The sequence below is a fragment of the Chrysochloris asiatica genome, unplaced genomic scaffold (assembly GCF_000296735.1).
Source record: "Chrysochloris asiatica unplaced genomic scaffold, ChrAsi1.0 scaffold00165, whole genome shotgun sequence".
In the NCBI taxonomy this organism is placed as follows: Eukaryota; Metazoa; Chordata; class Mammalia; order Afrosoricida; family Chrysochloridae; genus Chrysochloris; species Chrysochloris asiatica.
In genome coordinates this window covers 5,220,305-5,237,595 of record NW_006408683.1, presented here as the reverse complement: position 1 = coordinate 5,237,595, position 17,291 = coordinate 5,220,305, and the positions used below count along the sequence as shown (strand labels likewise).

General features: G+C 39.5%; 1 pseudogene; it reads right to left on the bottom strand.

Moving 5' to 3' along the window:
* Positions 1 to 5,439: 5,439 nt before the first annotated feature.
* Positions 5,440 to 17,291, bottom strand: part of LOC102830896 — a 14,107-nt pseudogene continuing 2,255 nt past the window's right edge.

Sequence of the window (17,291 nt, the reverse complement as noted above, 5' to 3'; positions counted from 1 at the left end):
AGCGACTGGTCCCTCCTGACAATATGTCCAAAGTATGAGAGATGAAGTTTGGCCATCCTGGCCTCCAAGGAGCACTCTGGCTACACTTCTTCCAACACACTACTGTTGGTTCTTTTGGCAGCCCATGGCACTTTTAACATTCTCCTCCAACACCATAACTCAAAAGCATCAATTCTTCTAAGGTCTTCTTTATGCACCGTCCAGCTTTCGCATGCATATGAGGTTATTGAGAAGTCTTCAATTTCATCATCATTGGCTTTAGTGTTTGATACATAAATCTGAATTATAATGGTATTAACTGGTCTTCCTTACATATGTATGGATATTATCCTATCAAAGACAGCATTGTCTTTTTTGATACTATTTTTCTTCAATGTGCTGTTCCCAGCATAGTAAACCACACAATTGCATGATTTAGTGGCCAAAATTTGTCCATTCAGCTCACTAATAATGCTTAAGACCGGTATGCCACTGAAGGATAAGCAGTGGATTGCTAACTGCAAGTACAATAGTTCAAACCTACCAGATACTCCTCTAAAACCTCACACAGGGTCATTATGAGTTTTAGATTCATATGTTGTATATTCTGCATTCCAATTATTAATATATTTGCAGGGTTTTTGTTTTGTTTTATCATTGTGCGTTGTGCCACATCAGCAAATGAAGGTCTTGTAAGCTTTGTTCCATTGACATCATTAAGGTCAACTCTATTTTGAGGAGGCAGTTGTTCCCCAGTCATAGTTTGAGTGTCTTCCAACCTGATGGGCTCATCTTTAGGCACTACATCTGATGATGTTCTGCTGCTATTCATAACCTTTTCAGTGAGTAATCACTCAGAAGTGGTCAGCCTTTCCTTCTTCCTAGTCTGTCTTAGTCTGTAAGCTCAGTTGAAACCAGTCCATCATGGGTGATCCTGCTGGTATTTAAAATACCAGTGGCATAGCTTCCAGCATCACAGCAGCACACAGACCACACAGTGTGATAAATTGACAAGACATATACACTAGTTATCATCAGAAAAATGGAGAACAAGTGTAATGGGTGTAGAAAAATTGGAGCTCTCATTCATTGGTGGTAGGAATATACACTGATACAGCTATTGTAGAAAACAGTTCAGCTGCTTCACAAAAAGTTAAACAGAATTAAACATATGACCCATCCAGCGCATTATCCTGTAGCACCACACAGGACTGTTGGTGGGTGGGAGGGGGGCGGGAAGTGATTTAGCCCTAAGAATGCATAATATACACAAGTGGGATTAAAAAAATATTTTTTATTCTGAATTTCTGAAAATTACCTTAAGATTCTTAAAGGAAAAAATGTTTTACCAACATAAAATGTTACAGTTACTCAAGCTATAGCTCAGAAGCAAAATATAGTCAAAGGAAAAAAGTGGATGAAGTTAGGTTGCTATTGTCCTAAACAAGGTAATAATACTTAGGGTTAAAAGTATAATATAGTCAGGGGTCAGAGTTCTACTAAAAAGCATAAAGTCATATATCAGAATAATACAAGATCATTACTCATTAGCACTGTGGGCATTTGTTGTTGTTAAGTGCCCTAATATTGACTTATAGATATCCTGTATAGGGTTAGCTGGTAGGTATGAACCGCCAACCTTGCAGATAGCATTCCAGTACTTATCCTACAGTGCCAGACCAGTTATTTGGATAACCATTTTCACCTTGTGGAAAGTTTTCCAGATAATAGTTTTGTGTTAATCAGCCAGTTAAAAATAATTTGTTTAGCATCTGTGTCCCAAATTAGGCTGGGTGCTGAAAGCTTATAAAAAGCTTTATGTCTTTATAAAAGGCACATATTCTGACTTTAAACCTAATGGAGGAGGGTTACTTAACTTAGGTGGGTGCTTCAAGTTATATGGAAAAATGAAATGAAAAGACAATGGAATTTTTCCACAAACTTTTTGAAGCAACCCTTCACTTTTTAACTTAGTTAAAAATTTAGAGTGTTCTCTTAAAAGTGCTTTAATTCAGAGACATAGAAAATAATGTGATTTGAAAATATTAGGGGAAGGGAGAAGTTTGCAGATAATCTGTTCTACTCTTAATAATTTCGTTTTTATTTATAAGTATTTATATAAGGATTCCATTTTATTAACATGCACTGTTGAGTCACTTTTACTGGCAGAAGAATATTGTTGTTGTTGTATGTTATGTGCCATTGAGCAGGTTCCAACCTGTTTAGTGTTTCCAAGGAGTGGCTGGTTGATTTGAATTGCCAACCTTGAGGTTCAAACCAACCTTGCAGTCTAGTGCATTCATTACTCTGCAGCACTAGGCAGGCACAAGAATATACACGTGCAAAAGGAAAATGTGTCTGTCTTAGAATAACTTTGCTGAATCTGGATCTTTGTAGAAAGTCTTAATTTTAACAATATATAATATTTCAAACACAAAAACTGAAATATTGGGGTTGTTGTTGTTGTTGAGTGCTGTCGAGTCAGTTTCAACTCATAGCAACCCTGTATAGCAGAGATGAGGAACCTTTTTCTGCCAAAATTTAAAACATCATTCATGGGCCACACAAAATTATCAACTTAAAAATCTGCAAGGTCAGTGGGAGGTTCAAATTCACCAGCTGCTCCTCGGAAACCCTATACAGGGTCACTATGAGTCGGGACCAACTCGATGGCACTTAACAACGTGATGGGTAAGGAATTCTTGTAGTTTAGTGGATTATGAGCTGGGCTGCAAACTGCAAGATCAGTAGTTCAAACTTACCAGTCACTCCCTGGAAGAAAGATGAGGCTTTCTGCTCCCATAATGATTTACAGCCTTGGAAACCCTATACAGGGTCTCTATGAGTTACAACCACCATACCAGCATCAGTGTGATGGCTGGAATTGTGGTTGTCTTGGTAGGACCAGAACAATTGATTTCACTAGTCTTATAAGATAGCTGGACATTCCCCAACTCTGCTATATGGGGTTTCCAAGGAGCAGGTGGTGGGTTTGAACCACTAACATTGTGATTAACAGTCCAGTGCTTATCATACAGCACCATAAATATTGTTGTTGTTGTTGTTAAGTGCCTCTAAGTCTGTTCCAACCTATAGCGACCCTAATAGAGGAGTGGCTGGTGAGCTTGAACCGCCAACCTTGCAGTTCAAAAGGCAGTGCAGTCTGGCACATTAACCCACAGCGCCACACCAGGACTCCATAAATAATAGGAATATATAAATTAGCAGGTCCGCTTTCTACTCCCGTAACACCCTCGGAAACCCTGTACAGGGTCGCTATGGGTCGGAACCGACTCGACGGCACTTAACAACAAATCTTTAAGAGTTTACAGTTTGTCAGGAGAAAACAATAATCAAAGGCAGTGTGAATGAATGTGAGACACTCTGTAATAAAAGTATGGAGGTCACAGAGGAATAGGTTGATTGGTGAAGTTTCAAGGACAAGGTGACCTTCAAGTGGGTCATCCTGGGGTAAGACTGCCCCCAAACAAACAAACTGCTATCGAGTCATTTGGACTCATAATGGCCCTACTGGGCAGAATAGAACGGCTTCTAAGGTCTCGGAGGTTGCAAACCTTTACTGGAACAGTCTCATCTTTGTCCTAAGGACAAATAATGTGTCTGGAAGGGCGACTGTTGAGTCAGGGAGAGAAAAGAGAAGACATTCAGAAAAAGGAAAATTGCGAACAACATAGTAAAAGTCACAGTGACTCTGACAGCAAAATTGGGTGGCACTGTAGGATAAGAACCTGACCATGAGGTGGGTTTGAACTGTAAGGTCGGTAGTTCAAACTCACGAACGGCTCCACAGAAACCTTATATACAGTGTGGTTATGAGTAGGAACTAACTCAAAGGCATTAAACAGCAACTTTCACTTCAAAGCCTTTCATGTCTATATGGAGAAAGGGAGAAAGTCAGTAACCCACAATGATCATGAAATGTGAATGTAAATGAATCTCATGCTTAGTGTTCATATTTTGGTTTTAATTCACATTACACAGTTGTATTCATTTTTTATAAATATGAATGTAAGAACTTTGTGATGACTCAATTGTTTACATTCAATTTCAAATACAGTGTTGGTCACAGCACCATATGAATTATCTTCTACAGAAATTTGTACTATTTTAATAAAAAATATAGTCAATTTGTTTTAGGATTTAGTGAAAGATTATATAACTGGAAATAATAAAGGAGCATTGAAATGTGTTAATTAAGCCATTAAGTATCTTGTGATTTCAAGGTCTCTTAAAATTTAGTTAACGTTTTATAAATTGCTTTCATATACTTCACATTTAAATTAGTACAACACTGTCACATATCATTTATTTAAACCACTTAAGGTTAGATCTGATCTATTATTCAAAGATCATTAAAAACTATTCTCATTAATTGATCCATAGAATAAAACATTTTTTAAAAAATGTAATGCCAAGCTACAGCTGCAAAGTTTCAAGAGACGGATTTAAGACTAATTGGAAGTCATGTCAAATTTCAGGAGTAGCATTTACATGTATGTAACATCGGCATAGCACGGACACGTTTTTGTTGCTATGAGAACCGTTTATTTTGTATTTGAAATTGCAGCCTTGACGACGCAATGTTTGTGCTTCCCTCTATTACACATGTTTTTGTACAGCTTCTCCTCTCCTGTAATAATAATAGTCTAATGGCTCTAGTTTCCCTTTAGCTCCCGGCCAGTTTTCCACTCTAGTTCGTCCTCAGAGGCTGCGCAGTAGCCTTTGCTGGGAGAGGGCGGTGAGGACGGCGGGAGGCCAGAGTTGGGTAAGGCCTGTGAGTGGGAGGGGCAAATTTGATCATAACTCCCCCCTAAGAATAGGGTTTTGCACCCAGATTAACGGCTGCGTTTTAAAAGCTGCAGTGAAAATTCGAGCAATGCCACGTTGTAACAACAGAACAGGAGGTGGCAGAGTAGAATCTGAGCAGTTCCCAGATGGTACAGTAATATGGCAAAGGAGGGCTTGCAAACTTAATATTAAATGATTCTCCGAGATCCAAGCAATCAGGGCTCAGACCTTGGCACTGAAGGGGGAAACACTAAAAAGCCCAGAGCATGGCGAATGGGTTTCCGGCAAGCAGTAGTGGCTTCTGGTCGCCCGGGCGCAGCTGCTCGTGGCGGGAAACGAGAAGCGTCGCTCCCTAGTTTCCCTCCCCCGGGATTCTGAGTAGCCCATCCTCCCAGCTAGGTTCACCGCGACCTGGGTTCACTAAAGGCATCTCCCAGGAGACGGGCGCCACAACAAGATGGCGGAGGATAAAGAATGGGAAAACACAGGTAAGAGCCTCCGAGAGAGCGGCCGAACTCACTGTTCACCGCCACTCGGGGCTGCGCAGGGAAGCTCCTGTGGGGGTTATTCACCCTCCATCTTGAGCCCTCACTTGTAACGTAGACTGAGGAAAGAGCTTGCCTTCCAGAGTCCGTATCTCAGCCCCTCCTCCTACCCCCGCCCCGGCGCTCCGCCCTCCGAGGGCCGAGCCCGGCTTCCGGCTCGGCTGCGGCTGTAACGCCGGCAGAGAAAGGCAATAATGGCGTCGTTGTTCATGGTCGCCGGAATGCCGCCCCCAAACCCTCGATAGAGGGTTCCCGGTGCTTTGGGCACCGCTGGACGGTTTTGGTGAAGACAGGTTCTGGCTGCCAGAATCTGGCGGGATCCTCTTGAGCCGTGTCGAAACCCCGCCCCGAACTCTGCTGCGTTTGCGGCCACCATTTTGCCTCCTTCGTGAGGACGTGGGAGGAAAGCCTCGAGGTCATAGCCACTCCTTCCTTGCATCTCTGTCGGAAATGCCTGCCGGGACAGCCGGCCCCGCACCCGCCCTCCGCTGTCTTAATAAACAAAACTGAAAACAGTTTTAATAAAGACTAAATGGCAAAATCATAGGTCTAGCGAGGCCTCCTCCACCCCACATAGGCGAGCCTGAGCTGAGAGGCTCCCGGTGGGTTAGAAAAGCAGGATGATAGGCTTCATGTTTGGAGAAGTTGAAAACATTATCCACATTCAATTGCAAGACCTTTAAAATGTTTTCAGTGAGCAGTGTGATTTAAAACCCAACCTTGGGTTATCACCCTCTTGTAAAGTGCTGTGGAGTTTGATCCAATAAGGGACTGATGGGTTTGAACCACCAACCTTGTGGTTACACTATTTATAAGCAGTACAATGTTTATCCTACAACGCACATCAGGATTCCATCTTCTCAGTTACTGATGAAATAAGTGTTTAGTAATTGACAGAGTTACTTCTAAAACATTAGAGGTAAACATTTTAAGCCATGAAAATAATACTCACCTTTGTCTTTTTTGAGCTTTCAAGACACCAACCACATCTACATAACACTTTTCTCAGCGTGAAACAAAGTGAACTCAATATTTTCAAGTAAAAATATCAGTCCTGAAATGTGTGGAGAAACAAATGAAACTGCCAAAGATCTACCTTTTGATAGCAGTAATACTATTTGATCTTTTTATGGCATGGTTAATTTCAGAAGCCAGAATTATTTGTTGTTGTTATTGTTATGTACCCTCCAGTTAGTCCCAATTCCCAGGGACCTATGCAGAACAGTGGGAACACTGCCTGGTCCTGTGCCATCCTCACAGCCCATTGATGCTGCCATTATGTTAATCCATCTTGTTAGGGCTCCCTCTTTTTGTTGATCCTTCACTATTTAAGCATAATGTCCTTCTCCAGGGATTGGCTCCTCATAACAATATGTCCAAAGCACATGAGACTTCTCTTCTAAGGAGCATACTGGCTGAATTTCTTCAAACACAGGTTTGTTCTTCTGGCAGTCCACGGTATTTTCAGTATTCTTAACCAAGAACACCATGATTCAAATGCTTTGATTTTGTATGGTCTTCCTTATTCATTGTCCAACTTTCACATGCATATGAGGAGATTGGTCAGATCCACCTTAGTTTTCAAAGTGATATTTTTGGTCTTGAACACTTTAAAGAGGTCTTTTACAACAGATTTTCCAAATGCAATACGTTGTTTGATTTCTTGACCGCTGCTATCATGAAGACTGATTGATGGTGGATCCAAGCAAAATTGACGTCTTTGACAACTACCATCTTTTTCCCTTTTATTGGTCCACTTGTGAGGATTTTCAATTTCTTTCTTTCTTTTTTTTAAAACTTTTTTATTGTGAATTGAATGAAGGTTTACAACTTTATATTCAGCAAATTATCTACTTTGTTTCATTACAATGATTGCAGGCTCCTCATGTCCTTACCTTGCCTTCCTCCTTGTGTCTTCTGTTACCTTCAGTTTTCCTCTGCCAACCTCCCTCTTGCTTTACATTGCCTCCCCCATCACCCATGTTAACATGTGTCATACATCTAGGCCATGAATAATCGCCCTCTCTTACAACCCCACAATAACCATAATAGAATGTTTCATTTAGCAATAATTTTTTTTACAAAAATTAGTCTCATATAATACTTGTCCTTTTGTGATTAACTGATTTCACTCTGCATCATATCCTTCAGGTTCATACATTTTATAAGGTGTTTTGAAGATTCCTAGTCATTCTTTAGTGTTGCGTAATATTTCACTGTGTATATGTACCAAAGTTTGTTTAGCCATTCTCTGTTGATGGGCATTTCAGCTGGTTCCATCTTTTTGCTATTGTGAACAGTGCTGCATTGAACATGGATGTGCAGATAGCTAGTCGTGGCACAGTTTTTATTTCTTGAAGATCTATACCAACTAGAGGGATTACTGGATCATACAGTTTTCTTATTTCCAACTTTCTGAGGAAGCGCCATACTGTTTTTTACAATGGTTGTAACATTTTACAGTCCCACCAGCAGTGTAGGAGGGTACCAGTCTCCACACCCTTCCCAGTATTTGTTGTTTTCTGTTTTTTTTTTTTAATTTTGCTAGTAATGTTAGAATAAGATGATATCTCGTTTTTATTTGCATTTCTCTAATAAGCACTGGACTGCAACCCAAAAGGTTGGCAGTTCAAATCCACCAACTGCTCCTTGGAAACCCTATACAGGGTCACTATAATTCAGAACCAGCTCGATGGCACTTAACAACAATAATGGCTAATGATCATTAGCATTTCTTTATATATTTGTTGACTGCCTGAATGTCTTCTTAGGTGAAGTGTCTGTTCCTGTCCTCTGTCCATTTTTTAATTGGATTATTTCTCTTCTTGTTGAGACATTGAAGTAGGAGATTCCAGTCTTCTATTTTGTCTTCTGTTTATGTGTGCTTTCAGTTATGTTTGATAGTGTATTTATGCTGCATGTTAGAGCACTTAAATGATTTATGCTGTGTCGCTGGGATTAATGCACCAGACTGCAAAGCTGTTTGAACTGCAAGGTTGGCAGTTCAAGCTCACCGGCTGCTCCTTGGTAACCCTATACATGATTGCTATGGGTCAGAACTGACTTGACGGCACTTAACAACAACAACAACATCAGAGCACTTAAATTTGTCCCTATTTTTTCATCAATAATCTTTATAGTTCTAGACTTTACACATTTGGGCTTTACACATTTAGGTCTTTAATCCATGTTGAGTTCATTTTTTTTATATGGTGTGAGATATGGGTCTTGTTTCATTTTCCACAAATGAATTTCCAGTTTTGCCAGCACCATTTATTGAAGACACAATATCTTCCCCATTTAATGCATTTTTACCCTTTGTTGAAGATCAACTGACCGTAGGTGGATGCATTTACTCCTGGGCTCTCAATTCGGTTCTTTTGATCATTGTGCCTTTCCTTGTACCTGGCTGTTTGACTACTGTTGCTGTGTAATAGGGTTTGAGATTGGGAAGTGAGAGGCTTCATACTTTGTTCTTCTTTTTAAAATAATGCTTTGCTTATTCAGTTTTTCTTTTCTTTCCATGTAAAATAAGTGACTAGTTTTTTCTTCTCCTTAAAGTAAGTGTGGGGAACCTTTTTCTCTGCCAAAGCTTATAACACCATTCACGAGCCACACAAAATTATCAATTTAACAATTAGCCTGCTGTATTTGGTCAGAATTGACTCAACAGCATTCAACAACAACAACAAAAAATTTGGTCAAACAATTAGCTCACACCTAACAACAACAACAACAATGTGATGGTGTGGCACTGTACGATAAGCACTGAACCACAAGGTTGGTTTGAACTACAAGGTTGGCAGTTCAGATCCGCTCGTCAGAAACCCTACACAGGATTGCTATGAGCCGGAGGTGGCATTTAATGACAATGTGGTGGCTGGAACTGGGAATGTTTTAGCAGGGCGAGACCAAATGATTTTTGCCAGCCTTATACAGCCCATGGGCCGGACATTCCCAAACCCTGCTTTGAGTAATGATGTTGGAACCTGGATTGGGATTGCATTATATCAATAGGTTGCTTTGGGCAGTGTTGACATTTTCAGTGTTAAGTCTTCCTATCCACCAGCAGGGTATATTCTCCATTTATGCAGGTCTGTTTTGGTTTCTTGTAGTAGTATTTTGTAGTTTTCTTTGTATAGGTCTTTTGTTTTTCTGGGTAGATTTATTCCCAAGTATTTTCTCTTTTGGGTGGCTATTGTAAATGGTATTGTTTTCCTTATTTCCTTTCCAGAGCTTTCTTTATTAACGTAAAGAAATAAAATTAATTTTTGTATGTTGATTTTGTACTCTGCCAGTTTGCCGACTCTATTTAGTGAGTTCTAATAATTTTCTTGTGGCATCTTCGGGATTTTCTAACTATAGGATCATATTGTCTGCAAGTAGAGTTTTACTCCTTTGTCAATTTGGATACCTTCAATTTCCTTTTCTTGCCTTATAGCTCTGGCTAAGATTTCTAGCACAATAGTGAGTTGTTGTTGTTGTTAAGTGCCATTGAGTTGGTTCCAACCCATAGCGATCCTGTATAGGGTTTCCAAGGAGCAGCTGGTGAGCTTGAGCAACTGACCTTGCAGTTCAAACAGCTTTGCAGTCTGGCACATTAACAGGAGTGGTAAAAAGGCATCCTTGTCTGGTTTCTGTTCACAAGAGGTGGTGACTTCAGTTTCTCACTACTGGGAGTGATGTTGGCTGTTGGTTTTGTATATATGCACTTAATTATCTTGAGGAATTTCCCTTCTTTCCCTATTTTGTTGAGTGTTTTTGTCAGGAATGAGTGTTGGATTTTATCAAATGCCTTTTCTGCATGAATTGGTATGATTATATGAGGTTGCTTTTTTTTGTTTTATTTATGTAGTATATTACATTGATTGTTTTTCTAATATTGAGCTATGCTTGTATGCCTGGTAACATTAGGTAGTTAGAACAGGGAAAAGGGATAACCACAGATCAACCAGAAAGAATGCAGGAAATGAACTGACCTGTCAGGTGTGTCTAGTAAAAGAAAAAATAGAACAGGAGACTTACATAAAATCAGGCATGCACAGAGAATAGGACTGAACTGATGTAATCAAGGAACTAGTCATAATATAACTTTAATAAATCAGCCTTATAGTTAGCTTGTAAGTACAATTATAACAGAATAAAGTAATGGAAAAGAAGTATATCAGACTGGGAAAGAAAAGACCAATTATGAGCCCTAAATTATGATGGAAAAACATAGGAATCAGGAGACAATTATCAGGAGACCCAGAGCCCACCCTAGAGGAAAACAGCATAAATGTGAAATCGACAACTTACTTGACAGTCCACCACACTTTTGTGGTGGAATTCTGTTGTCTTCCTTGTAAGACGATCTCTGCTTTGTCTGTGCACTCTTTATTACATTTTCTTGCTTGCTTAGAACTCTGGCTCTCTGGCTCCTTTTGTGTATGTATTTTGTGTACCTTACCAATTCTTTGGAGGGACAGTAGGACCAAACCAGGATGTGTTACCTCATTCGTTCACACTGCACCACTGTGAATCCCACTTAATCATGATGTATTATTATTTTTTTGAAATATTATTGGATTCTATTGGCTAGGATTTTATTGAAAAATCTTTACATCTATGTTTTAAGGGATATTGGTCTTTAATTTTCCTTTTTAGCCATGTCTTTGCCTAGTTTGGGTTTCAGAGTTATTCTTGTTTCATAAAATGAATTTGGGAGTTTTCCATCCTTTTTTATATTATAAATTAGTTTGAGTCAAATTGGTGTCAGTTTTTCTCTGAATATTTGGTAGAATTAACTAGTAAAGCTATCTGGGCCTGAATTTTTTTCAGTTGGGAATTTTAAAGTGATTTTTCGATCAATTTCTTCTCTTGTTAAAGGCCTATTCAACTTTTCTACTTCAGTAGTGTCAGTTTAGGTAGGTTGAGTGTTTCTATAAATTTGTCCACTTGTAGGTTTTCAAATTTGTTGGAGTATAAGTTTTCATATTATTTAGTTACTATTCTTTTTATTTCCTTCTGTTATGACATCACCCATATAATTTCTTATTTGTATTTGTATCTTTTCCTTCTCTTTTGCCACTGGTGTGTTGATTTTATTAGTCCTTTCAAAGAACCAACTTATTGTCTTGTGGATTCTTTCTGTTTTTCTATTTTCGGTTTCATTTATTTCTGCTCTAACCTTTATTATTTCTTTTCTTCTGGTGGCAGTAGGCTTACTTTGCTGCTCTTTTTCTACTTGTTGGAAATATTATGTTAAGGTGTTGAATTTGGTTCTTTCTTATTTTTGAATGCATACATTTATTGCTATAAATCGCTCTCTGAACAGTGCTTTTGCTGTGTCCCGTATGTTTTAGTTAGTTGTGTTTTCATTGTCATTTGAGTCAATGATTTTTAAAAAATTTATTACCTAGTGACTTTTAAGCAGGATGATATTCAATTTCCATGTATTTGTTTTTCTATTATTGATTTCTAATTTATAGCATTATGATATGAGAAGATGCTTTGTAGTATTTTGATGTTTTAAAATTTACTGAGGTTTGCTTGTGGCCTAACATATGGTCTATTCTGGTTAATGTTCAGTGTTCAATGGAAAAGTGTGTCTATTTCTACTGTTGGGGTGAGGCTCTGTATATGTCTATGAGGTCAAGTAGTTCGTCTTATAGTTCTGTTGTTTAGTTCATCTTTGTCTTCATTGACTTTCTTTCTAATTGTTTTGTCTTTCATCAAAAGTGATTGTATTAAAATCTCCTATGATTATTGTCATTGTCGAGTTGTCACTCTCTCGCTTCAATTCTGCTAGAGTTTGATTTATATGTTTTGACGCTCTTTAATTGGGGGCATAGTTTTTATTATGATTATGTCCTCTTGTTCAGAGTACCCCATAGTCATGATATAATGTCCATTTTTGTCTCTTAACACTGATTTTCTTGCCTTAAAGCATTTGTTGTCAGAGAGTAAATTTGCCATACAAGCTTGTTTTTGATTGACATTAGCTTGACATATTTTTTTCCATCCTTCGCTTTTTTTAGTCTATTTTCTTTGTTTGTAAGATGTGTCTCTTGTAAACAGCATATTGAAGGACCTGTTGTTTTCCTATCCATTCTGCTACTCTCTGTCTCTTGAATGATGCACTTAACCTATTTACATTCTGTGTAATTATTGATAGGTGTGAAGTGATTGCTGTTATTTTCAGGTGTGTTTTTTTGTGATAATGGTTTCTTTGTTCCACATAATATTCTGCCCCGATTTCATTTTGTTTGTGGGTTTATTTTCCTCATTTTTGTTATGTTAATGTTTACTAAATATTTCTGATTTTCCTCTTTTTTATTTTGATGTGAAGATGTATTCATTTTCATAAAGATTACCTATACTATATTACCCCCCCCCCATTTAAAGCAGTCTGTTTTGTCTTGAAATTTATTTGAATTCCTCGCCATTTGAAACTTCTGTATTGACACTATTCCCTCTTTTTGCTTTATAATTGACTTCATTATAAATTGATATCTCTGGTTCCCTATAGTTAGTCTTGTATGTTTGTTTTACTTTAAATACTCTTATATCTGGATTGAGTTCTGGTTGGTTTTGTCATATATGTTAATCCCAGGTTGTTATCTGCTGTTGCTGCCTCTCAGTCTTAAGAACATCTTTTAGTAATTTTTGTAAAGTTGTTTTTGTTGTTACAAATTCCTTTAATTTCTGTTATCAGGAAATGTCCTAATTTTGCTTTTGTATTTGAGGGATATCTTTCCTGGGTATATGATCCTTGGTTGGAAAGTTTTTTCTTTTAGAGTTTTTAATATACCATCCCACTGACTTCTTGCCTACATGGTTTGTTTTAAGAATTTAGAGCTTAGACTTATTGGTTCTCCTTACTTTTTCCCTAGCTACTCTCAGATAAAACTTTGGGTGGCTTCTGCAAGCTAAGGAGCTCATGAGATAGATGGGTGTGGGAGGGAAGTGACTATGGCCCTAAATGGAGTGGAGTACCTATTGGCCTTGCTGTTATTTATGTTCCAGGTACTCAATCTAGAAGTAGTATGTGGAGGCCATGTGATAGATCTAGTTTCAATGTCTCTTAGAACCACAGGGCAGCTGGGGTAGGATGAATGATCAAATGCTAATCTGATGGCTCTTCTGGTTCTGTAAGTCTTGAATGTATTCTGCCTGAAACCAGGCACCAAAGTGGTGCAGCTGGTCCCCTCCTCACACTAATGTGTCTCTGAACTCCTGGAGAGCATGGTCTGCACTGGGAGTGGATAAGGGTGGGAGCCGACCACATCTCCAGTCTCCAGGGGATTGTGGGCAAAAAGAAGGAATCGTATTTTTCCCATTGCCTGTGTGAATCTGTTCTACCAGGTCACCTTCTGTTGCCAAAGCTGCTCACAGAAGTTCAAGATAGTTTTGTCACATCTGGCTGGCCATTCACCAGTCAGTTCCCCTCACTTGCTCTCCTTGCTCAGCTTTTCCTCCCAGCAAATACTCAATCCACTTCTCTGACCTTTCCTCTAAAGTTCAGGGTTCCGAGATTTTCATTGTGTTTGTTTCATTTGGTCTCTTGTATATTTGTTGTAGAGAGTTCGTGGAGTGCATCTGCCTAGTCTGCCATTTTTTCTGAAAGTTCCTCAATTTCTTTACATTGAGGTGCAATCCATGCAGAAGGCATCAGTCTTTGATCTTCATCAGTAAGTATTTCAAGTCTTCTTTACTTTTAATGAGCAAGGTTGTGTCTTCTGTTTATTGCAGGTTGATAACTTGTCTTCCAATCATGATGCCATGCTCTTCTTCAGATTATTTGTTCAGCATACAGATTGAATAATTATGGTGAAAAGATACAATTCTAACAAACACCTTTCCTGATTTAAAATCATTCAGTTTCCCCTTGTTCTGTACAAACAACTGCCTCTTGGTCTATGTACAGATTACTCATGAGCACAATTAAGTGATCTGGAATGCTCATTCTTCCAGTGTTATCCATAGCTTGTTATGATCCATACAGTCCAGAGTCTTTTCATAGTCAATAAAGCATAAGCAAACGTCTTTCTGGTATTCTCTGCTTTCAACTGAGATTCATTTGATGCCAGCAATGATATCCATCATTCCATATCCTTTTCTGAATCTGACTGGAATTTCTGGCAGCTCCCTGTTGATGTACTGCTGTAATCATATTATCTAAAGCAAAATTGTATTTGGGTATATTAATGATATTATTCAATCATTTTTGCATTCTGTTGGGTCACCTTTCTTTGGCATGGGAACAAGTATGGATCTCTTCCAATTGGTTGTGACCAACCATAGCTCTCTTCCATATATTTTGACAAAGTTGAATGAGCGCCTCTAGTACTGCATCAGTTTGTTGAAACATTTCAGTTTGTATTCTGTCAATTCCTGGAGCCTTGTTTTTCACCAGTACTACCGGCTCTTGTTCATATGGTACCTCTTGAAATAATTGAACATCAACTATCTTAGGCAAGCTTTTACAGAGAAGCAAAATCAGTGAGAACATATAGAGAGAAGTTCATTATCAAGAAAATGGCTTATAATTGCAGAGTCCTATGTCCCCTGTGGAAGAAAGAGAAAGAGCCTTCCCATATGTCCATTACAATGGGAGCAGGCCACACCCCCAAGGAAAAATCCCTTCTATAGATTGGCTGCTCATAGCCACTCATCATAGAGTTAACTATATCTGCCTTAAGTTTCATTACCATGGGAATGGGAATAAGCAAATCTTATTGCTAAACCATGGGAATCCTGGCCTGGTCAAGTTGATACAAAGCCCAACTATTTCATCAATCAATTTGTTTTTGGTACATTGACTCTGTGTATTCCTTCCATCTTCTTCTTTTTTATTTTTTTAAAAATGTTTTATTGTGAATTATGTGATAGTTTACATGGGAGAACATTAGCTTTACATTCATCCTATTGTATATTGCTTCATTGCCATGGTTACGATCCCCCCCTATGCATCATCAGCCAACCAAAGGGTATACCCTGCAAGCCTCTCCCCCCTCCCCCCCACCGGTCATCAGCACACAGTCCCTCTCCCTCTCTGGGTCTCCATCTGCTCCATCTCTCCACATCATCATCTCTGGCATCACTACTTCTCTGGGTAGGGTCTCGCATCCCACTCTTCTCCCTTGATGGTTCCAGGGACCTCTGCTCTTAGACTGCAAAATCAATCATTCCCCTCCTTTTGCTACAAAATGTCCACCTTTACATATCCAACCTTCGCAGTCAGTCCTGATAACAATTATTTACCATTGTACCACAACGGACCTATCCCCATCTCCTTTCATTAGCCCTGCCCAGACAGATTGGATACTACTTAGTGGAGATACTACCTTCCTCCATGCCCTCTGGATCTAGGATCCCTCTTGACAGCTTGTAAGCCAGTCACTTCTTGCCTTTGTAGCCCCCCCCACCCCCCCATGTGAGTAGCAAATGTCCAAGTTGCTCATCCCTTTCAACTCTGTATGGAGGGGGTAGGAATGATCCTCGCTGTAAAGATTTGTTCCCTCTTTTGAGCCACTGCATCCATAGGTGTAGGTCAAGTTCATCAAATTGTATAAGATTGCTCTTTTTTTTCCTCTTCTTTCTTCTTCTAGTTGAGCTCTGATCATCCAGTCATTGAAGCCAGGTCGAGTGAGTATTATCTGCAAGTGTGGATGTTCTTATGTATATGCCCTCTCTTCTTATCAGCTGGATGCTTCATTTTCCACTTTAGTCCTCTGTGGCTATGTCACTGACTCTGGGCCCAAGAGTCCTCAGGTCTTGCCACACTGCTGGCCAACCAGGTCTCCATCCAGGTTCACAGGAATCTATTGAACGTTGTAGGGCTTAGCTCGCAGCTTCATTGCTGTTTTCCCCTCACTTCCCCTTTTCGGTGACGAATATGATCACCAATCAGAGCACAGGTCTGCTCGTGTATTCCCACTGGAGAGGGGTTTGCCCTGAGGGGACCCGACCATGTACCTTGATATCTTCTGGGTGAGCAACTTGCTTGTTCTTGTAGTAATCAGTCAGACTGCTATTATTGTTTTGTATTTTTCTTGTTGGTCTTTCTTTCAAGAAGTGTCTTCTGTTCTTCTAGTCGCTCCAGGTTGGTCTGCTTGTCCTTTCAAGTGGGAATTTCCCACCTCAGAAGATTCTTGGTGAGGATCAGGATTCTATCTATGGTCTTACATAATGCAGAGGCTCCACAGGAAGCCTTCTTCACTGGGCACATTGTAGCCCCATTTTAGGTATTCCAATTAGTTATAGGCAGAAGACAGGCTTTCTATGGTGATATTTCTGGCTATTGCTTTCTCTCTCCCTCAAGTGCCTATGTTATAATAGTATGCCAGGGAAGCCAAGATTCAAAAGACAGCCAAGCATCTTAACTTTATTTCCCCCCTTTTGCCCATTCCAACCAAGTCTCAATCCCTGTATCCCAGAGCCCTGTTGTTCTAAGGTTGGGCATATGTCATTATTTACTTCTGTTTTGCTTAGCCTGTGCAAACCTGCTTAATTGTTTCCCCATCCACCTTGTTCTTCCATTCCCCTCCCCCTTGTTGTGTATTGCCCTCCCTCCCTAGCACCCTAATTGTCCTGTGTCTATTCCCTACCCTGTACTCCGCCTTCCCCTCCCTCCCCTCATCCCACCCCACATCCCGGTAACCAGCAAAGAATCCCGCTCACCCCACTCCTTTAGTATGGGTTCTTTTTCTTGGTCTTTCACAATAATTGTCCTACGCAGTATTTCTCCTTTTGCGACTGACTAATTTGCTTGCTGAAAGTGAAGAGGACTTGAAACATTTACTTATGAAGATCAAAGAGCACAGCCTTCGATATGGATTACATCTCAATGTTAAGAAAACAAAAATCTTCACCACAGGATCAGTAAAAAACATTCTTATCAATGGAGAAAAGATTGAAGTTGTCAAGGACTTCATTCTTCTTGGATCAACTATCAACACTCGCAGAAGCAGCAGT